The following is a 23,234-nucleotide window of genomic DNA, read 5'->3' as shown; positions in this document are numbered from 1 at the left end:
AACCATCAATCAATATTATTTTACTTTGAATGAATATTAATTTCTTAAAGGAAATACACAGATGTTCTGGTTTTCCACCTAGGTGTAACTGTAAATTTAAGATGTACAAAGAGGTAATTTGACAGAACCTATATTGCAAAATGATTACAATTAGGTTAGTTAACACCTGCATCATGTCACATAATCACTGGTTTCTGCTTTTTTGTACAATTAAGATCTCTCTCAGCAGCTTTCAAGTACACAGCACAGCATTGTGAACTGTGGTCACCATGCCGTATGGTAGAGCCCCAGAATTTACTGGTCTTGTGACAAGAAGCTTGTGCCCTTGGGCCGACAGCTCCCGTTTACCCCCAGCCCTGGGCCACCACCATCCTACCCTCTGTTTCTGGGTTTGGGTTTTTTAGATTACTTGTAACTGAGATCACACAGTGTTTTTCTCTAACTTACTTCACTGAGCATCATGCACTCAAGTTGCATCCGTGTTGTCTCCAATGGACACATTTTCTTCTTTCTTCTGGCTGAATAATGTGTGTGTGTGTGCGTGTCTGTGAATACACAACCTCTTTGTCCCTTCTTCTGTAGACGGATTTATGTTGTTCCCATGTCTTGCCTAATGTGAATAATGGCAAACTGAGCACCAAGATCCTGATTTCATTTCCATTAAATATATACCCAGAAGGATTGCCGAATTGTATTGATGTCTCCATTTTTATCTTTTTGAGGACTCTCCATAAGGTTTTCCACAGTGGCTGCACCACTGTGCATTCCCACCAGCAGTGCATGAGGGTTTCTTTTTCTCCACTTCCTCGCCAACACCTGTTATTTCTTGTCTTTTGGACGATAGCCATTCTGACAGGCGTGAGGGGATGTCTCAGTGTGGTTTTGATTTGCATTTTCTTGATAATTAGTAGAGTGTCTTTTCATGTATGTGTTGGCCATTTGTATGTTCTCTTTGGAAAATGTTATTCAGGTCCTCTGACCATTTAAAACAATGGATTTATTTGGGTTTTGTTTGGGATTTTTTTTGGTGGTCTCTCTCTCTCTCTCTCTCTCTCTTTCTTCCTGATGTATTTTGGCTATTAACCCCTTACAAGATAGATGGTTTGCACACATGTTCCCCCGTTCTGTACATTGCGTTTTCATTTTGTGGATGGTTTTCTTTGCTGTGGAGAGGCTTTATAGTTTGGTGTAGCCTGCTTCTTTAAAAGTTTGTTGTAGTCTTATATGGATGGGTTCACTTCTGGGCTTTTTATTTATTTATTTATTTATTTATTTATTTTTTACTTTTTTTTAACTTTTTTTTACTTCTGGGCTTTTGATTCTGTTCTGTATCTGTTTTTAAGCTAGTACCATACTTTTTTGACTGTAATTTTAATATAGTTTCAAATCAGGAAGTGTGATGCCTCCAGCTTTCTTCCTTTTCAGTATTTTTTTTAACCATCCAGGGTCTTTTGTGGTTCCATACAAACTTTAGGATTTTTTCTTCTATTTCTGTGAACAATGTCATTGGAATTTTGATAGAGATTATGTTGAATCCATAGATGCCTTTGGGTAGTATGAACATTTTAAACCTATTTATTCTTCTATTCCATGGGCATGGGATGGCTTTCCATTTGTGTCTTCTTTAGTTTCTCTCACCAAGGTCTTGTAATTTTTAGTATACAGATTTTTCACTTTTTTGGTTAGATTTATTTCCAAATACCTTATTGTTTTTGGTGCTATTGTGAATGTTTATTTTTTTCCCTCTAAAGTTTCATTGTTTGTGTATAAAAGGGCAACTGGTTTCTCTGCGCTGATTTTGTATCCTGCAACATAACTGCATCATTGATTAATTGTAACAGATTCTCACTGGAATCTTTAGGATTTTCTATATATAAGGTCCTATCATCTGCAAATAACAATAATTTTACTTCATCCTTTCTGATTTGGATATCTTTTGTTTCTTTGTCATGCCTGATTGCTCTGGCTGGGACTTCCAGTGCTGTGTTGAAGAGGAGTGGCTGGAGTGGACATCCTTGTCTTGTTCCGACCTTAGAGGAAAGGCTCTCAACCGTTCATAGTTGAGCATGTGAGCAGTGGGCTTGTCCTGTGTGGGCTTCCTTGTGAGGATGTACGTTCCTTCTATACCCAATGTATTCAGAGCTTTTATCGTGAAAGGATGTTGTATTTTTTTCAAAATTTTTTTCTGAGTCTAGTGAAATGGTCTGATCTTTATCTTTCCTTCTATTAATGTGGTGTATCATGTGTATGATTTGCATATGTGAGATCTTCTTAGCATCCCAGGGATAAATCCCACTTGATCATGGTGTGTGATCATTTTAATGTAATATTGAATTCAGTTTGTTAATACTTTGTTGAGAATCTTTGTGTTTATATTCATCAAGGATATTGGCCAGTAGTTTTCTTATAGTGTCTGTCCTTAGTGGGCTTTGGGATCAGAGTAATACTGGCCTCATAAAAAGAACTTGGAATATTCTCTCCTCTTCAGTTTTTTTGGGAGAGTTTGAGAAGTATTGGCATTAATTCTTTAAATGATTGGTAGAATTCACCAGTGGGCCACCTGGTCCTGGGCTTTCGTTTGTTGGGATGCTTTTGACTATTCATTCAATCTCCTCACTCATTATTGGTCTGTTCATATTTTCTATTCCTTCCTGATTCTGTCTTGGTATGTTGAACATTTCTAGCAATTTATCCATTTCTTCTGGATTATCCAATTTGTTGGTGTATAATTGCTTGTAGTAATTTGTTAGGATCCTTTGTATTTCTGCGCTATCAGTTCTCATGTCTCTTATTTCCGATTCTAAGTATTCCCCCCCTTTTTTTCTTAGTCTAGATCAAGTTTTATCAATTCTGTTTATCTTTTAAAAAAACCCAGCTTGTTCTTTCATTGATCATTTTTATTTTTTCTAGTCTCTATTTTATCTCCATTCTGATCTTTGCTATTTCCTTCCTTCTGATAAATTTGGCTTTGTTTTTTCTTCTTTGCCTCATTCCTTGAGGTGTAAAATTAGGTTGTTCATTTGAGATCTTTTTTAAAAAAAATATATGCATTTATCACTAAACCTTCCCTCTCAGAACAGCTTTTTAAAAATATTTTATTTATTTGAGAGAGAGAGAGAGAGAGAGAGAACAAGTAAGGAAAGGGGGCAGAGGGAGGAAGAGGAGGAGGGGCAGAGGGAGAAGCAGACTCCCCGCTGAGCAGGGAGCCTGACAAGGGGCTCAATCCTAAGACCTTGAGATCATGACCTGAGCTGAAGGTAGATGCTTAAGCTACTGAGCCACCCAGGCACCGCCCCCCCAGAACAGCTTTTACAGCATCCCATAGGATTTATGTATTGTGTTCCCTTTTCAATTATTTCAAGATTTTTTTGTTTGGTTTCCACGTGTTTGTAAATATTTCCCTTTTCCTTCTATTACTGATTTCCAGTTTCATAACCCTGCGGTTGGAAAATATAGTCGGTATGAATTCAGTCTTCTTAAATTTGCTAAGACTTGTTTTGCGGCCTGTCATATGATCCATCCTGGAGAATGTTTGTGTACATTCGAGAAGAATGTGCATTCTGCTGCTGTAGTTAAAATGCTCAATAAATGTCTGTCAGGTCCATTTGGTCTAATGTATGGTCAACTCCAATGTCTTCTTGTTGATTTTCTGTCTGGATGATCTATCCATAGCTGAACATGGTTGTTAGAATCTTCTATTATTATTATATTATCTCCCCCCCTTCACATCTGTTAGTATCTACTTTGCTTAATACATTTAGGTACTCCAGTACAAGTGCATATCCATTTATAACTGTTACATCTTCATGATGAGTTGACCCCTTTATCATTATATAATGATTTTTGTTGTGTCTTACTGTTTTTGGTTTAAAGTTTATTTTGTCTGACATAAGTAGAGCTACTCTGTTCTCTTTTGGTCTCTGCTTAAACAACATCTTCCTCCTTCCCTTCCCTTTGAGCTTATGTGTATAATTAAAATTGAAGCGAGTCTCTTGTGGGTAGCATGAAGTTGGGTCTTGTTTGTTTATAATTCAGCCACACTGTGCACATTTATTGAAGAATTCAACCCATTCACATTTAAAGTAATCACTGATAGGCAAGGACTTACTGGTGCCATCTTACCAGTTGCTTTCTGGCTGTTTGTGGTTCCTTGTTATTTTTCTTTCTCTCTTCCCCACCTCTGTGGATTGGTGATATTCTTTGGCAGTATTGCTCCAATTCCTTTTGCTTTATCTTTTGTGAATCCACTCTAGGTTTTTGCTTTGTGATTATTATGAGGATTACATAAAACATCCCTTAGACATAGCAGTCCATTTTACACTGGTAGTAACTTAACTCTGCCCCCTTTGCTCCCTCTTTTTATGGTTTTAATGCCACAGTTTACCTCTTTTTATAATGTGTATTGATTAAAAAATTAGAGTAGGTATGGTTATTTTTCATACTTTTATCCTTTAGTCTTTATACTACAGTTAACAGGTTAACACACTATCCTATTACAGAATTAGAGTTTTTTTCATCCAACTACATGTTTACCATTTCCAGTGCATTAGATATGTTCATATGTTTTCATGTCATTGATTAGCATCCTCTGACTTCAGCGAGGAGAACACTTTTCAGCATTTCTTATAAGGCAGATCTAGTGTGATGCAAAGCATTTGTTTGAGAAATTTTTATTTTGCCTTCATTTTTAAAGTGGATAGTGTATTCTTGGCTGGCTTTTTTTTTTCTTTCGACACTTTGAATGTGTCATCCCACTCTCTACTGGCCTGTATGGTTTCTGCTGAGAAATCCACTGATCACCAGTGTGGGTTCCTTTGTAGATAACTATTTCTTTTTTCTCTTGTGCTTTCAGGATTCTGTCTTTGCCTTTGACAGTTTCATTATAATGTTTTGGGGGAGATTGCTTGAAATATTGAGATGATCTATTCACTTCATGAATCTGGATGTCCAGATCTCTCTGCAGGTCTGGGAGATTCCCAGCTATCATATCTCCAAATGAACTCCCTGCCCCCTTCTTCCTCTCTTGCTCTTCTGGGACTCCAATGACTGGTGGCTCTTTTGATGTGTCCCACAGATCATATAAGCTGTCTTAGCTTTTTTCATTCTCTTTGTTCTCTGACGAGGCTGTTTTAAAGCTCCTGTCCTATGACTCACTGATGGCTTTCTGCTTTCTGATCTGTTCTGGTGTGGATACCCTCTATTGCACCCCTCATTTCATTCACTGACTTCTTCAGCTCCAGAATTTGTTTAGTTCTTTCTCCTGATTCTACCTCTTTTTTTTTTTTAATTAACTTTTATTGGTGTTCAATTTACCAACATACAGAAAAACACCCAGTGCTCATCCCGTCAAGTGTCCACCTCAGTGCCCGTCACCCATTCCCCTTCAACACCCGCCCTCCTCCCCTTCCACCACCCCTAGTTCGTTTCCCCGAGTTAGGAGTCTTTATGTTCTGTCTCCCTTCCTGATATTTCCCAACATTTCTTTTCCCTTCCTTTATATTCCCTTTCACTATTATTCATATTCCCCAAATGAATGAGAACATACACTGTTTGTCCTTCTCCGATTGACTTATTTCACTCAGCATAATACCCTCCAGTTCCATCCACGTTGAAGCAAATGGTGGGTATTTGTCGTTTCTAATTGCTGAGTAATATTCCATTGTATACATAGACCACATCTTCTTTATCCATCATCTTTCGATGGACACCGAGGCTCCTTCCACAGTTTGGCTATTGTGGCCATTGCTGATAGAAACATCAGGGTGCAGGTGTCCCGGCGTTTCATTGCATCTGAATCTTTGGGGTAAATCCCCAACAGTGCAATTGCTGGGTCATAGGGCAGGTCTATTTTTAACTCTTTGAGGAACCTCCACACAGTTTCCCAGAGTGGCTGCACCAGTTCACATTCCCACCAACAGTGCAAGAGGGTTCCCCTTTTCTCCGCATCCTCTCCAACATTTGTTGTTTCCTGCCTTGTTAATTTTCCCCATTCTCACTGGTGTGAGGTGGGATCTCATTGTGGTTTTGATTTGTATTTCCCTGATGGCAAGTGATGCAGAGCATTTTCTCATGTGCTTGTTGGCCATGTCCATGTCTTCCTCTGTGAGATTTCTCTTCATGTCTTTTGCCCATTTCATGATTGGATTGTTTGTTTCTTTGGTGTTGAGTTTAATAAGTTCTTTATAGACTTTGGAAACCAGCCCTTTATCTGATACGTCATTTGCAAATATCTTCTCCCATTCTGTAGGTTGTCTTTTAGTTTTGTTGACTGTATCCTTTGCTGTGCAAAAGCTTCTTATCTTGATGAAGTCCCAATAGTTCATTTTTTCTTTTGTTTCTTTTGCCTTCGTGGATGTATCTTGCAAGAAGTTACTGTGGCCAAGTTCAAAAAGGGTGTTGCCTGTGTTCTCCTCTAGGATTTTGATGGAATCTTGTCTCACATTAGATCTCTCATCCATTTTGAGTTTATCTTTGTGTCTGGTGAAAGAGAGTGGTCTAGTCTCATTCTTCTGCATGTGGATGTCCAGTTTTCCCAGCACCATTTATTGAAGAGACTGTCTTTCTTCCAATGGATAGTCTTTCCTCCTTTATCGAATATTAGATGACCGTACATTTCAGGGTCCACTTCTGGGTTCTCTATTCTGTTCCATTGATCTATGTGTCTGTTTTTGTGCCAGTACCACACTGTCTTGATGACCACAGCTTTGTAATACAACCTGAAATCTGGCATTGTGATGCCCCCAGCTAAGGTTTTCTTTTTTAAAATTCCCCTGGCTATTCGGGGTCTTTTCTGATTCCACACAAATCTTAAAATAATTTGTTCTAACTCTCTGAAGAAAGTCCATGGTATTTTGATAGGGATTGCATTAAACGTATAAATTGCCCTGGGTAACATTGACATTTTTACAATATTAATTCTGCCAATCCATGAGCATGGAATATTTTTCCATCTCTTTGTGTCTTCCTCAATTTCTTTCAGAAGTGTTCTATAGTTTTTAGGGTATAGATCTTTTACCTCTTTGGTTAGGTTTATTCCTAGGTATCTTCTGATTCTACCTCTTTGTTAAATTTCTCTTTTCTTGATTTCATTGAATTGTCTATGTTTACTTGTAGCTCATTAGCCTCCTCAAAAGAGCTATTTTGAATTCCTCATCATGTAAATTACAGATCTCTATGTCTTTGGGATCAGCTACTGAAAGATAATTGGGATCTTTTGGTGATGTCACATTTCCTTGTTTCTTTATCTTCCTTTGAGTTTTGTGTTGCTGCTTTTACATTTGATGTAGCAGTCACCCCTCTAATCTTTACCAGCTGCCTTCAGGTGAGAGTACTTTTTGTTGGCCCTGCTATATATTTATTCTGTGGCTTTCTCCAACCTTGTTTGGATATACCTGTTCCAAGCTTCCTGCTCCCTCTTGTGGCAGAATTCTTAAGCTTGTAGGTCTCCTCTTGTTTGATCTTACAACACCCCAAACCAATTGTTGGAAACCTCTCTTGCTTTCCTGAAGGTGTTGCTACAGCTCAGGACTGTGGATTTTCCCACCCCCTGGCCTGTTTTCTGTGGGTACTCCCTGTCAACCCAAGCTTACTCTCCTGCTGCCCCAGGAGTGTGCATAAGCAGCTGGCCACAGGGTGGGGAGGGAGAGGTGGGTTTGACACGTAGGCTTTGGGAATGACCATGGTCCAGTGGAGGGATCCTCAGAAGTTTTCCCAGTGGCTGTGATCAGGCTTCCTGCTGGAGTCCAGAATGCAGTCATAGGAACGGCATCTCTTTAATGCTCTCTGATATTCTTATTTCTTTCCTAATGATCTCCTTACCCCAGTCATGAAGCCCCTTTAATACTTGGCCCCACAAGAGAGAAATGGGTTTCTTTAGCAGCATCCTGCGTAGCTGGGGAAGTCGATGTACTCACCACTGTCCGTTTCTCCAGCAGGAGAGATGCTGTCTCCTACATCTCTGAGCTGTGCCATTTTGAAGGGAGGGTTGGGGCCTGGCAGGGTTTCTTTTACCCACTCCAGTGTGTCCAAGCTCTCTCTCTCTCTATATATATATCATATGTCATATATATCTCATATATAATTTTTTCCCAACAGAGTGCTCAACTCCTCTGGAAACCTGGGTTTCTACAAAGGCTGTCTTGCCCATGGGTGTCTGCCCAAGTCAGCATTCTCCAAGTGCACCCAGGCCACAGGCAAGAGGGACTGGAGCCAGTTCACAGGGGCCTGCCAGTTACAAAGCGCGTACTGTGGTCTGCCTGCCTATTACCCAAAGTACAGTAGGTGAGATCCTGCCAGGTACCTTGTGTCTTATTAACCTGAAATGTGTCTCCCTAATGCCCCAAGTGTGTACACTATGATGTTAAATGTCTCCATAATTCCCCAAAGTGTTGACACTGAACTGGCATGTTTCCCTAATTCTCATGTTTGTCTACACTAACCTGGGATGTCTCTCTAATTCTCCAGGAGTGTGTAGTCAATCTTGGGATGTCTCATTAAATATATATGAATGTCTACTCATTTTTGGAATGTCTCCTTCATTCCCCAGATATATCTACACTGAACATGGTTGTCTCCCCATCCACCCCACCCCATGTGCTACAGTGGCATATCATATCTCCCTTATTCCCCATGTGGTCTACACTGATCTGGCATATCTCCGTAATGTCCTAGATGTCTATGCTGACTTGGGATATTTCTCTAATCCCCAGATGTCTGTACACTCACTCAGGAAGTCTTCCTAATTATCAAAGTAAGAGAATATAATCTGAGATGCCTCTCTATGTACCAAGTCTATCTACACTGACCTAGAACTAATTCCCAAGATGAGTGTAAAGTGACATGAGATGTATGCCTAATTTGCCAGTTGTGTCTACCCTGACCTGGGATATCTCTTGTATTCCCCGGGTGAATCTACAATGACCTGGTATATCTCCCTATTTGCCCAAGAGCGTTTACTCTGACTTGAATTATATCCCTATTTCCCCAGATTTATCTACACTGACATGGAATTTCTAATTTCCCCAGTTGTCTATACTTATGTGGGACAATTCCCTAGTTCTCCTGGTGTATATATTGTGAATTCACCCTGATATGGATATTACTCTATTTCCATAGGATTTTCTCCTCTGTGAAGTCTCCCTGTGTCACCCATGTGTCTACCAACCTAGAGATTTTCTCTCATAACCCAAGTGAGACTAGCTGATCCTAAGTTGTCTTCCAACTCCCCTGAATTGTGTATACACTGAACTGTGATGTTTCTTTTATTTCCAGGTGTATCTATAATGACCTAGGATGTTTCCCTTATTACTAAGATGTGTATACTCTGATTTTGGATATCTGCCTAGTTCCCCAGGAGGGTTTACACAGACCAAGGATGTCCAATTCTCAATGCGTATTCTAATGTGGGATGTCTCCCTAATTGCCAAAGTGTGCCTACCCTGACCTGATCTGTCTCCCTAGTTCCCCAGATGTATCTACTATGACACTGCATTTTTCCCAATTTCCATGTGTGTCTACTATGACCTGAGATCTAACTAATTACCAACTGTTGAACTGGCTTGAGATGATTTCTTAATAGCCCAGGTTTTGTCTACTTGAACAGGAATGTCTCCCTAATATCTCAAGTAACCTAAGTGGACTTGGGATGTACCCCTATATACCCATTTGAGTTTACACTGACTTGGGATGATTTCTATGTTCCCCAATGTGTATTCCATGATCTGGGGTGTCTCTCTGATATCCCGTGTGTTTTTATACTGACCTAGAATGTCTAATCATCTGAGTGTCTACTCGGCTAGAGTGTCTCACTAATTACTCAGGTGTGTCTAGATTTTCTCCATAATTCCCAGGTGACATCCTCTGACCTAGGATGTCTCATTAATTCCACAGGTTTGCCTACAATGACCTGGGATGTCTTGATATTCTTAGCAGTGTCTACAGGGATGTTGGATGTCTTCCATTTCCCCAGGTGTCTCTACTCCAAACTAGGCTATCATCTTAATTCAAAAGGTGTGTCTCTTCTGACCTGGGATGACTCCAAATTCCCCAGTTGTTTCTACCCCAAATATGGGGTATCTCGCTAGATCCCTAGATGTTTAACTGACTTAAAATAAATTTAACTTAGGTTTTTTACTTTGGTGTTAGATGTCTACCTAATTTCCCATGTTTGTCTATACTGATCAGGGACTTCTAATATCCAAAGTGTGTCTATTGTGATCTGAGTTGTCACCCTTGATATGTCAACTCTGATATGCAATTTCTAATTTTCCAGATGTGTATAATCATACCTGGAATATACTTCACTTACTTTATTTAGTGATTCACATATCAGGCAATATCTAATTTAGCAGATAGAAAGGAGCACTGAAGACCTGAACAAGACAAAATTTTATAAACCAAGTGGGAAGGAACATGAAGTTACACTGGGCATTTGCTGACTGGTTAGGCTTGGTTACTCTTCTTATATGGGGCACAGGAAAGTCTTGGAGTAGGTCAGGTAACTTGTGTGATTGGTTGACCTAGACCTACCTTTTCTGGGAGAGCAGAGCATAGACCATGAAATTTTGGTTTGCTATGTGGGGCTTAACATTAGAGATTATTTTGGGCCTAATCTAGTTACTTTAAGCAATTCTCCCTTTTGATCAGACTCAACTTACTGAGAGGTGTGACCAAATCTAAGGCTAAAGCACTACTCTCAGTCGCTGCGTTTATGGTCTCTGTTGGTGTTTTTATACTGACCTAGAATGTCTAATCATCTGAGTGTTGGTGTCTACAGTATTTGCAGGTCATGAGGTTAGGCTCATATCCTTGTAGATGGCCATTTTCTCTTTCTTTTGGTTTTCCAGTTTCTGAGAGAGAATCTGTCAGCTGGCCAGTGGTTGGTTGTGAACATGTATTCAAGACTTTTGAGAGGATGCAGTGCACGAGGGAGACTGGTGATGATTATAGAAAGAATAGCAGCCAAAGTTCAGAGTGTACACTGAAGTCAAGGTCCCCAGGTCCCAAACTAGCTGAAATCAGCCATAGAATGACCCAGGGGTAGGTTTAACCTGCTTTAGCCAACTGTCTTGTTTAACTATCTCAAGCAATGGTGAGTTGACTTCTCCTGAAGTCTTTATCCAAGTACAACAAGAGGTATTGGCTACAGCATAAATACTCTCATGCCCAGCAAGGAGATAGTCAAGAGCTATCCTGTTGGATACAAAATCAATGCCCAGAAATCAATGGCATTTCTTTTTTTTTTTTTGAAGTTGTTTTGTTTTGTTTTGTTTTTTTTTTTTTTAAATTTTATTTATTTATGATAGTCACAGAGAGAGAGAGAGGCAGAGACACAGGCAGAGGGAGAAGCAGGCTCCGTGCACCGGGAGCCCGATGTGGGATTCGATCCCGGCTCTCCAGGATCGCTCCCTGGGCCAAAGGCAGGCGCCAAACCGCTGCGCCACCCAGGGATCCCATCAATGGCATTTCTATACACTAACAATGAGACTGAAGAAAGAGAAATTAAGGAGTCAATCCCATTTACAATTGCTCCCAAAAGCATAAGATACCTAGGAATAAACCTAACCAAAGAGGTAAAGGATCTATACCCTAAAAACTATAGAACACTTCTGAAAGAAATTGAGGAAGACACAAAGAGATGGAAAAATATTCCATGCTCATGGATTGGCAGAATTAATATTGTGAAAATGTCAATGTTACCCAGGGCAATTTACACGTTTAATGCAATCCCTATCAAAATACCATGGACTTTCTTCAGAGAGCTAGAACAAATTATTTTAAGATTTGTGTGGAATCAGAAAAGACCCCGAATAGCCAGGGGAATTTTAAAAAAGAAAACCATAGCTGGGGGCATCACAATGCCAGATTTCAGGTTGTACTACAAAGCTGTGGTCATCAAGACAGTGTGGTACTGGCACAGAAACAGACACATAGATCAATGGAACAGAATAGAGAACCCAGAAGTAGACCCTGAACTTTATGGTCAACTAATAATCGATAAAGGAGGAAAGACTATCCATTGGAAGAAAGACAGTCTCTTCAATAAATGGTGCTGGGACAATGGACATCCACATGCAGAAGAATGAAACTAGACCACTCTCTTGCACCAGACACAAAGATAAACTCAAAATGGATGAAAGATCTAAATGTGAGACAAGATTCCATCAAAATCCTAGAGGAGAACACAGGCAACACCCTTTTTGAACTCGGCCACAGTAACTTCTTGCAAGATACATCCACGAAGGCAAAAGAAACAAAAGCAAAAATGAACTATTGGGACTTCATCAAGATAAGAAGCTTTTGCACAGCAAAGGACACAGACAACAAAACTCAAAGTCAACCTACAGAATGGGAGGAGATATTTGCAAATGACGTATCAGATAAAGGGCTAGTTTCCAAGATCTATAAAGAACTTATTAAACTCAACACCAAGGAAATAAACAATCCAATCATGAAATGGGCAAAAGACATGAAGAGAAATCTCACAGAGGAAGACATGGACATGGCCAACATGGACAGGAGAAAATGCTCCTCATCACTTGCCATCAGGGAAATACAAATCAAAACCACAATGAGATCCCACCTCACACCAGTGAGAATGGGGAAAATTAACAAGGCAGGAAACAACAAATGTTGAGAGGATATGGAGAAAGGGGAACCCTCTGACACTGTTGGTGGGAATGGGAACTGGTACAGCCACTCTGGAAAACTGTGTGGAGGTTCCTCAAAGAGTTAAAAATAGACCTGCCCTACGACCCAGCAACTGCACTGCTGGGGATTTACCCCAAAGATACAGATGCAGTGAACTGCCGGGACACCTGCACCCTGATGTTTCTAGCAGCAATGTCCACAATAGCCAAACTGTGGAAGGAGCCTCGGTGTCCATCGAAAGATGAATGGATAGAGAAGATGTGGTCTGTATATTCAGTGGAATATTCCTCAGCCCTTAGAAATGACAAATACCCACCATTTGCTTCGAGTGGATGGAACTGGAGGGTATTATGCTGAGTGAAGTAAGTCAATTGGAGAAGGACAAACAGTGTATGTTCTCATTCATTTGGGGAATATAAATAATAGTGAAAGGGAATAAAGGGGAAAGGAGGAAAACTGAGTGGGAAATATCAGAAAGGGAGACAGAACATAAAGACTCCTAACTCTGGGAAATGAGCTTGCGGTGGTGGAAGGGGAGGAGGGTGAGGGGTGGGGGTGAATGGGTGACGGGCACTGAGGGGGACACTTGACGGGATGAGCACTGGGTGTTATTCTGTATGTTGGTAAATTGAACACCGATAAAAAATTAATTTATTAAAAAAATTGCTATCCTGTTGTCTAAGACAGCTTTGGCAAGTTAATGCAAAGGTGTCTGCTGGGCAGCTATGGCTTTGGTAGTGAACACTGCTATCTCCCCTAGTATAAGCAATAGATTCCTAATCATGGCTCTGTTGGCACTGACTCCCAACCACGGTAATAAGGATCTGCCAAAGGAGCCAAAGCCTGAGTCACATATACCTCCTGGTCATCCCTGTTTAAGTCTATAATGTGTATTGAGAGGTGCTGCACAGTGTAACGCCTCAGTTTGGTTGTGGCCTGAGGTGTGACCAGGTAGCCCAGACCACAGCTTTTACCCACTTCCATCTAGACACCGAGCTGCCCATGCATAAGGACACTAGCCCTCTGCAGATAAATATGCACCCAGGAGGAGCTTGGACCATGCTGCCAAAAGAGGTATTCCCATAGTGGAAGCTGTCAGAGTGGCTTTGAACTGGAAGGATGACAGCCCTGGAGGTCAGGGCTGGGGAGTAAGGGCCTGGAGACCTCACGGGAGGCTTTGTCTTGGTTACTCTTGCCTTGTCTTTCTTTCTTTGTCTAGAACCTGGATGTAAGGTTTCCCAGGTTTGTTAACCAAAGACAAGGAAATGGGCAGACAAGGGAGGCCCTAATAACAGAGAGCAAGCAGAGGCTGTTTCTACGGAAAGCAGGGATAAGTCTGTGATGCCCTGAGAGATGTGAACAGTGGCATCTTTCTGGAACAGAGCAAGGCAAAGATGGACAAAAGAATCATAAAGACCTTCGCATAGTGTAAAAATTAAGGTAAGAATCAGGAAAAAGAGATGAGGAATGGAAAGAAGCTTTATTTTTCCAGGTTTAATGAGAAATAATTGATGTATATCTTGTATGGGTTTAAGGTGTACAGCATGGTTTGATTTATATGTTGCAAAATAAATGATCACCACACTAGGTTTGGTTAACATGTACCATCTCATATAGATATCGTAAAATGAAAAATTCTTTTTATGAAAGAGAACTGAACTCCTGGGACCTACTCTTATAACAACTATCCTATTTATCACACAGCAGTGTTACCAGTATCATTGTGTTGTATGGACATCCCTAGTCCTTTTTTTTTTTTTTTTTTAGAATGAGAGCCCCTTTCTCTAGGGGCTCTCACTGGTGTGCTGAGGCACCCCAGTCTTTTTTTTTTTAATTTATGATAGTCACACACAGAGAGAGAGAGAGGGGCAGAGACACAGGCAGAGGGAGAAGCAGGCTCCATGCACCGGGAGCCTGACGTGGGATTCGATCCCGGGTCTCCAGGATCGGGCCCCGGGCCAAAGGCAGGCGCCAAACCGCTGCGCCACCCAGGGATCCCCCCTAGTCCTAATTTATCTTATAACTGCAAGTTTAATTTTCAACCACCTTCATCCAATGCTTCCTCTCCCCACCTTCTGGTAACTACAAATCTGATCTCTTTTTCTATGAGTTTGGTGTGTTTTTTATTAATTCCACATATAGATGAGATCATACAGTTTTGTCTTTCTTGGTCTGACTTACTTAACACAATGCCTTCAAAGTCCATCCATTGCCAACGTGTTTTTTTTTTTTTTTATGGCTGAGTAATAATCCCATTGTATATGCAAACCATGACTTATTTATCTGCACATCCTTCCATGGACACATCAGCTGGCTCCGTGTCTTGACTCTTGTAAATAATGCTGCTATAAACATGGAGGTGCAGAGAGCTTTTTGAGTATTTTCATTTCCTTTGGATACATTCTCAGAAGTGGGACTATTGGGTCATATGGTAGTTCTATTTTTAATTTTTTTTAACTTTTAATTTTTTGAGTAACTGTATCCTGTAGTGGCTATACCAATTTATAATCCCACCAACAGTGGACAAGTTTCCCTTCCCTCTTCTCCACATCCATGCCACCATTTGTTATCTCTTGGCTTTTTGATAATGGCCATTCTAACAGGTGTGAAGTGATATCTCCTTGTGGTTTTAATTTGGTGATGTTGAACAACTTTTCATGTAACTATTGCCCATTTGTATATCTTCTTTGGAAAATGTCTTTCAGTTCTTTTGCCCATTTAAAAAACTGGATTCTTTGTTTTTTGTTGCTGAGTTATATTAGTTCTCCATATATTTTGGATATTAATCCCCTATCTGATATATAGTTTGCAAATATTTTTTCCCATTTTGTAGGTTTCTTTTCGCTTTGTTGATGGTTTCTTTTGCCTTGCAGAAGCTTTTTAGGTTGATGTAGTCCCAATAGTTTTTTGAATTTTGTTGCTGGTGCAACATGAGAGACACAGAGAGAGGCAAAGACAGAGGCAGAGGGAGAAGCAGGCTCCATGTAGGGAGCCCGAAGTGGGACTCGATTCTGGGACCCCGGGATCACACCCGGAGCTGAAGGCAGATGCTCAACCGCTGAGCTAGCCACATGCCCCAAGGAGCTTTTTTCCTATATATTCTTCTAGGACTTTCATGACTTCAGGTCTTACATTTAAGTCTATAATCCATTTAAAGTTAATTTTTATGAGTACTGTAAGATAGTGGTCAATTTTCATTCTTTTACCTGTGAATATCCAGAAATAAACTGTCTTGATTCAACATCTCTGGAGAAAGTAGCCTATCTTGTGATGTTGGCAGCTTCTTTCCCTGGTCAGTTTGGTTTCGAGGTCTTCAAAGTTAGTACAGGACCAGATGTCAGTTGTGAAATGTGCACCCAAGGTTTAGGTCATCCTAGGTCATGTGAACTTGAAAAACATTTGGATTAGTTCTTATCTTTCTGAGAGTATACTTGTTATTATAAGTGCTTATTTTTTTTAAGCCAATTGAAGCTCTTTACAAATTAATATTGGCAATACCATCTAGGAATAGAAAATTATCATACATCAGTTACATGCATGTATACAGGAATACATAAACATACAGATATATGTAAAAATACATCTTTAAATTTTGTTTTAGATTTTTAGCCATGAGACAGCTTCAATAATGAAAACCCTACTAGTTTATAAAAGAATAGTTGAATACAACTGTGTTTCTGACACACAGAACAAATTAGGATTACCTATTCAGATTATTTAAGTTTTCACTAGTAATTGTGGAGAAGATTTTAAGATTTTTCCTAGTTTCTAAATAGCCTTTCTCTTTTTTTGTATCCTTCTGATAATTATCTACCTGAAGTTTGGGCATTTCAAAAAGATAGCTCTTGGTTACTTCCTTCTGGATAGAACATTTACATCTCAAAGACGCAGAGAATGCAAATTTCTCCAGGAAGGACTTTTGTTTTCTGAATCCAGATCTTTTACAAAATCTATAAGCTTTCTGAGATGAACAAATGAAGTTTCAGGATTGGTAAAAAGGATAGGTGGGCCTCAAATTACTCCTAGAGCTGCATTTCTGCACTTGTATAGACTCAATTTATAAAACAATGACAGTTATTTTAATTCCTCAAAGAATTGAGTTTCAACCTCACCCACTCATCCAATTGTATTATCTTCAATTTGCCTCTTTATATCAGGAAGATTTTCAACTTGGATGGAAACCAGAAGATTCTTATGTACTGGGTTTAGCGCTGTGTGTGTGTGTGTGTGTGTGTGTGTGTGGTTGTTGTTGTTGTTGTTTTTTGTATATTTTTTAATTGGAGTTAGATTTGCCAACATAGAGCATAACACCCAATGCTCATCCCATCAAGTGCCCCTCCAGTGCCCGTCACTGTCATCCCACCCCTCTGCCCACCTCCCTTCCACCACCCCTTGTTCGGTTCCCAGAGTTAGGAGTCTCTCATGTTCTGTCACTCTCATTAATATTTCCCACTCATTTTCTCTCCTTGCCCCTTTAAGCCCTTTCACTATTTTTTATATTCCCCAAATGAATGAGAACATATAATGTTTGTCCTTCTCTGATTGACTTATTTCACTCAGCATAATACCCTCCAGGTCCATCCACGTCGAAGCAAATGGTGGGTATTTGTCGTTTCTAATGGCTGAGGAATATTCCATTGTATACATAGACCACATCTTCTTTATCCATCATCTGTCGATGGACACCGAGGCTCCTTCCACAGTTTGGCTATTGTGGCCATTGCTGCTAGAAACATCGGGGTGCAGGTGTCCCGGCGTTTCATTGCATCTGGATCTTTGGGGTAAATCCCCAGGAGTACAACTGCTGGGTCGTAGGGCAGGTCTATTTTTAACTCTTTGAGGAACCTCCACACAGTTTCCCAGAGTGGCTGTACCAGTTCACATTCCCACCAACAGTGCAGGAGGGTTCCCCTTTTTCCGCATCCTCTCCAACATTTGTGGTTTCCTGCCTTGTTAATGTTCCCCATTCTCACTGGTGTGAGGTGGGATCTCATTGTGGTTTTGATTTGTATTTCCCTGATGGCAAATGATGTGGAACATTTTCTCATGTGCGTGTTGGCCATGTCCATGTCTTCCTCTGTGAGATTTCTCTTCATGTCTTTTGCCCATTTCATGATTGGATTGTTTGTTTCTTTGCTGTTGAGTTTAATAAGTTCTTTATAGATTTCGGATACTAGCCCTTTATCTGATCGTTATTTGCAAATATCTCCTCCCATTCTGTAGGTTGGCTTTTAGTTTTGTTGACTGTTTCTTTTCCTGTGCAGAAGCTTTTTATCTTGATAAAGTCCCTATAATTCATTTTTGCTTTTGTTTCCCTTGCCTTCATGGATGTATCTTGCAAGAAGTTGCTGTGGCCAAGTTCAAAAAGGCTGTTGCCTGTGTTCTCCTCTAGGATTGTGATGGATTCTTGTCTCACATTTAGATCTTTTATCTATTTTGAGTTTATCTTTGTGTCTGGTGCAAGAGAGTGGTCTAGTTTCATTCTTCTGCATGTGGATGTCCTATTTTCCCAGCACCATTTATTGAAGAGACTGTCCTTTTTCCAGTGGATATTCTTTCCTGCTTTGTCAAATATTAGTTGACCATAGAGTTGAGGGCCCATTTCTGGGTTCTCTATTCTGTTCCATTGATCTATGTGTCTGTTTTTGTGCCAGTACCACACTGTCTTGATGATCACAGCTTTAAATCCGGCATTGTGATGCCCCCGGCTCTGGTTCTCTTTTTCAATATTCCCCTGGCTATGCAGAGTCTTTTCTGATTCCATACAAATCTTAAGATTACTTGTTCGAGCTCTCTGAAGAAAGTCCATGGTATTTTGATAGAGATTGCATTGAATGTGTAAATTGCCCTGAGCAGCATTGACATTTTCATAATATTAATTCTTCCAATCCATGAGCATGGAATATTTTTCCATCTCTTTGTGTCTTCCTCCATTTCTTTCAGAAGTGTTCCATAGTTTTTAGGGTATAGGTCCTTTACCTCTTTGGTTAAGTTTATTCCTAGGTATTTTATGCTTTTGGGTGCAATTGTAAATGGGATTGACTCCTTAATTTCTCTTTCTTCGGTCTTATTGTTAATGTTTAGAAATGCCACTGATTTCTGGGCATTGATCATGTGTCCTGCCACATTGCCAAATTGTTGCATGAGTTCTAGCAATCTTGGGGTGGAGTCTTTTGGTTTCTCTATGTACAGTATCATGTCATCTGTGAAGAGGGAGAGTTTGACTTCTTCTTTGCCAATTTGAATGCCTTTTATTTCTTTTTGTTGTCTGATTGCTGAGGCGAGGACTTCTAGTACTATGCTGAATAGCAGTGGTGAGAGTGGACATCCCTGTCATGTTCCTGATCTTAGGGGAGATCTCAGTTTTTCCTCATTGAGAATGATATTTGCTGTGGGCTTTTTGTAGATGGCTTTTAAGATGCTGAAGAATGTTCCCTCTATCCCTACACTCTGAAGAGTTTTGATCAGGAGTGGATGCTGTATTTTGTCAAATGCTTTCTCTGCATCTATTGAGAGGATCATATTGTTCTTTTCTCTCTTGTTGATGTGATCTATCACGTTAATTGTTTTATGAGTGTTGAACCAACCTTGCATCCTGGGGATAAATCCCACTCAGTCATGGTGAATAATATTCTTAATGTACTGTTGGGTCCTATTGGCTAGTATCTTGTTGAGAATTTTTGCAACTATGTTCATCAGGGATATTGGTCTATAATTCTCCTTTTTGGTAGGGTCTTTGCCTGGTTTTGGAATTAAGGTGATGCTGGCTTCATAAAACGAGTTTGGAAGTATTCTGTTCCTTTCCATTCTTTGGAACAGCTTTAATAGAATAGATATTTCTTCTTTAAATGTTTGATAGAATTCTCCTGGGAAGCTGTCTGGTCCTGGACTTTTGTGTCTTGGGAGGTTTTTGATGACTGCTTTAATTTCCTCCCTGGTTATTAGCCTGTTCAGGTTTTTTATTTCTTCCTGTTCCAGTTTTGGTAGTTTGTGGTTTTCCAGAAATGCATCCATTTCTTCTAGATTGCCTAATTTATTCACATATAGCCACTCATAATACGTTTTAAAAATCGTTTGTATTTCCTTGGTATTAGTTGTGATCTCTCCTCTTTCATCTAGAAGTGGAAAATATATCTAAGACCTGTAATTGTAGAAATATGAAAGTAAAAAAGGAAGAAACTTAAAAATGAAGAGGTGGTAAAATATTGTAGTTAAGGTGGGAAAAGAGAAAAACATATTGGAAATTTTTAGTGTGATATAAATGACTTGTACTGGAAAAAGGGAGATAAAAAAGGAGGGGTTCCCTCTAGTTCTATATACTTAAATCTCTTGACTTCCCCTGGAGCTTTCCAGTGCTGCTTGGTCAAGAACTTGCTCTTCCTCTGTCCTTCCAGCTGGTCTTCTGGGGGAGGGTCTGCTGTGCTGATTCTCAGGTGTGTACCTGGGGAGATGCCCGCCCCCGCTAGGTGCAGGGCTCAGTGGGAGCTGTTTACCAGGTCAGGCCTCCGTTCTCTGGCTGCCCTGCCTCTCCGAGGTTCAAGGTGAAACTAGGAGGAACCTGACCAGGTGGCAGCCAGGTCTCCAGCTCTGGAGTCAGCGGCTCGCAGTAACTACCGCAGATCCCACTCCACACTGGCTTGGATGCTCCCGGGGCAGCACAGGGGCGCTGATCTGCACAGCTTGGGGGCACCCGGCGGCAGGAGAGTCCTCACTGTCCTGGGCCCTCCCTGCCTCTGCCTGTCCCGAAGGGAGTGTAGGATCATGGTCTGTGTCCGCTCAGTGCCCTAGGATCCGGGGCCTGTGTTGCTAGACCTGCGCCCCTTGGGGGCCGAGGCTCCTGAAGGCAACAGGGGCACAGACACCTCCGTTTGGAGCCACCGCCTAACCGACTGGCTTCTCCCAGATGTCCTGCCAGGTTCGCACTCCAGCCCTTTTCCAAGATGGGTCCACAGTTTGTGTTGTGCTCCCCGCCCGGCACACTTCTTCCTCTATTAGTGACTCCAAGGAAACTGGAGGCTTCACTGGCCCCTCCAGCAATTCTGCCCGATTTCCCTGCTAAGCACTTTTCCCTCCGGGCCGGCTTTAGACCAGCTCCGTGCGGTGTCCCTCCCCAACTTGATTCTTTTTTATTTTATTTTTTTTCCACCTTCCTACCTTGCTAGAAGCAAAAACCCTTCTTTCTGTAGCGTTCTGGCTGTTCTCTCTTTAAATCTCAGGTCGAATTCATAGGTGTTCAGGATGATTTGAAAGTTATCTAGGTGAGTTGGTGGGGACAGGTGAGTTGAGGACCCCTACTCCTCTGCCATCTTGCCCCGTCTCCCAGTGAAGAATTTCTTAGCCACTTTCAGTTTGAATGTATCCCTGTTCTTAAAATGCTCGTTTCCAGGTCAATAAAATATTCATCTCAAGTAAAGATCTCAGAATTTTATTTTTCTAGTAGACACACCTACAAAATTAGACATTGCACGTTAGTGTAGGCACCCCAGATTGAGCAGGGAGACAGCACAGATCTGTGCTGACACATGGAGAACTAAGACGACAACCTACATTAAGGTAGACATCCCTGGAGACCTAAGGAAACCTCCCAGGTAAGAAGTGACAACCTGTGGAATTAGACATCCAAATTCAAGTAGGCACAACTAGGGAGTTAGGGAGACAACTCAGATGAAAGTAGACATAACGAGAATTAGGGAAATATCCCAAGTCAGAGTTGAGAAGACAGAAGAATTAGTAAGACCTCAAAGATCAGAGTAGATACACCTGGGAAATCAGACATCACAGATCAGGATAGAAACTCATAGGGAATAAAGGAGACATCCCACAACCATGCAGGTACTAGGGAGATATGCCAATTCAAGTAGACCCACCTAGGAGACATCTCTGGTCAGTGTAGACACACCCAAGGAAGACTCCCAGGTTAGTGTAGACACACCTGGTTATTTAGATCAATGTAGATCAGAGTCTAGGCATATGAGAAAATAAAGATACATGCCGAAGGTACCTGGATGGCTCAGTCAGTTAAGCATCTGATTCTTGATTTTGACTCAGGTCATGAGATTAAGCCCTGCATCAGGCTTTGCAGAGATCAAGCCTTGCATTAGGCTCTGCACTGGGTATGGAGCCTGCTTAAGATTCTCTCTCTCCCTCTCCTCCCTCTACCACTTCCCACCTGCCACCAGCTCTCATTCCAAAATTAAAAAAAAAAAGAAAGAAAGAAAGATACATGCCAGGTAAGGGTAGACACATTTTGTGAATTAGGGATAAAATCCAGCTCAGAACAGTTATACTTGGGGAGTTAGGGTGACATTCCTGATCATGGTTGACATTTCAGTGGGACAAAGACATTCCTTGTCAGGAAAGACACACTTGGAAAATAATGAGTTCCAGTTCTGTGTAAACCTGTAGAATTAAACATCAGGTTAGTGTAGGAACACCTGGGGAATTAGGGAGTCTTGTCAGTGTAGACCTACTTGGAATATTAGCAGGACATTCTAGGTTAGAACAGATACAAATAGGTAGTTAGACATCCCAGATGTGTGTAGACACACCAAGGTAGAGAGACAGCCAGATCAGAGTTGACATATCTGGGGAAATAGAGAGTCATTCCAGTGAAGAGGTATCTGGAAATTATAGTGGCACCCCACGCCAGGACAGACTCACCTTGGGTATTGAGGAAACAGGTTAGCTTAGACATACCTGAGGAATTAGGGAGATATCCAAGGTTGCTATGGAAATACCTGGGCAACTAGAGCCCATCTAAGTTTAGGACACACACACCTGGTGACTAAAAGCAATCCTAGGTTAAAGTAGAAGCACCTTGTGAATTAGGGAGACATTCTAGGTGAGTATTCTCAAGAATTGGGAATTGAAGGACACTCTAGGTCAGCATAGACTCACCTGGGGAACTTGGGAGACATATGAAGTTCAAGTAGACAAACATGGGGGATTCGGGAGGAACCCCAATTAAGTGTAGATCTACCTAGACAATAGATATCCTGGGTCAGAATGGACATGCCTGGGGAATTAGAGAATGTCCCAGACCAGTGCAGACACACCTGAAAAATCAGGGTAAACACACCTAAAGAATTAGGGAACAATTTAAGGTTAGTATAGACACACCTAGGCAATTATGGAAATATCCTAGGTCAGGGTAGATATACCTGTTGAATTAGGGGACATTCCATATTACAGTAGAGACACCTGGTGAATAAGAAAGTCATCCCAGATAAGAGAAGGCAAACACACAGGAATACTTTAAAGTCAGAGAAGACATCCCTGGAAAATTATGGAGGTGGGGATCCCTGGGTGGCGCAGCGGTTTGGCGCCTGCCTTTGGCCCAGGGCGCGATCCTGGAGACCCGGGATCGGGTCCCACGTCGGGCTCCCGGTGCATGGAGCCTGCTTCTCCCTCCGCCTGTGTCTCTGCCTCTCTCTCTCTCTCTCTGTGACTATCATAAATAAATAAAAATTAAAAAAAATTAAAAAAAAAAGAAAATTATGGAGGCATTACATGTTGGTGTAGATACACCGAAGGAATTATGGAGACATGCCAGGTCAAGGGAGATGCCCCTGGGAAATTAGGTAGTA

This window comes from Vulpes lagopus, chromosome 14, assembly GCF_018345385.1.
Source record: "Vulpes lagopus strain Blue_001 chromosome 14, ASM1834538v1, whole genome shotgun sequence".
Taxonomy (NCBI): Eukaryota; Metazoa; Chordata; class Mammalia; order Carnivora; family Canidae; genus Vulpes; species Vulpes lagopus.
This window is presented reverse-complemented; position numbering follows the sequence as displayed.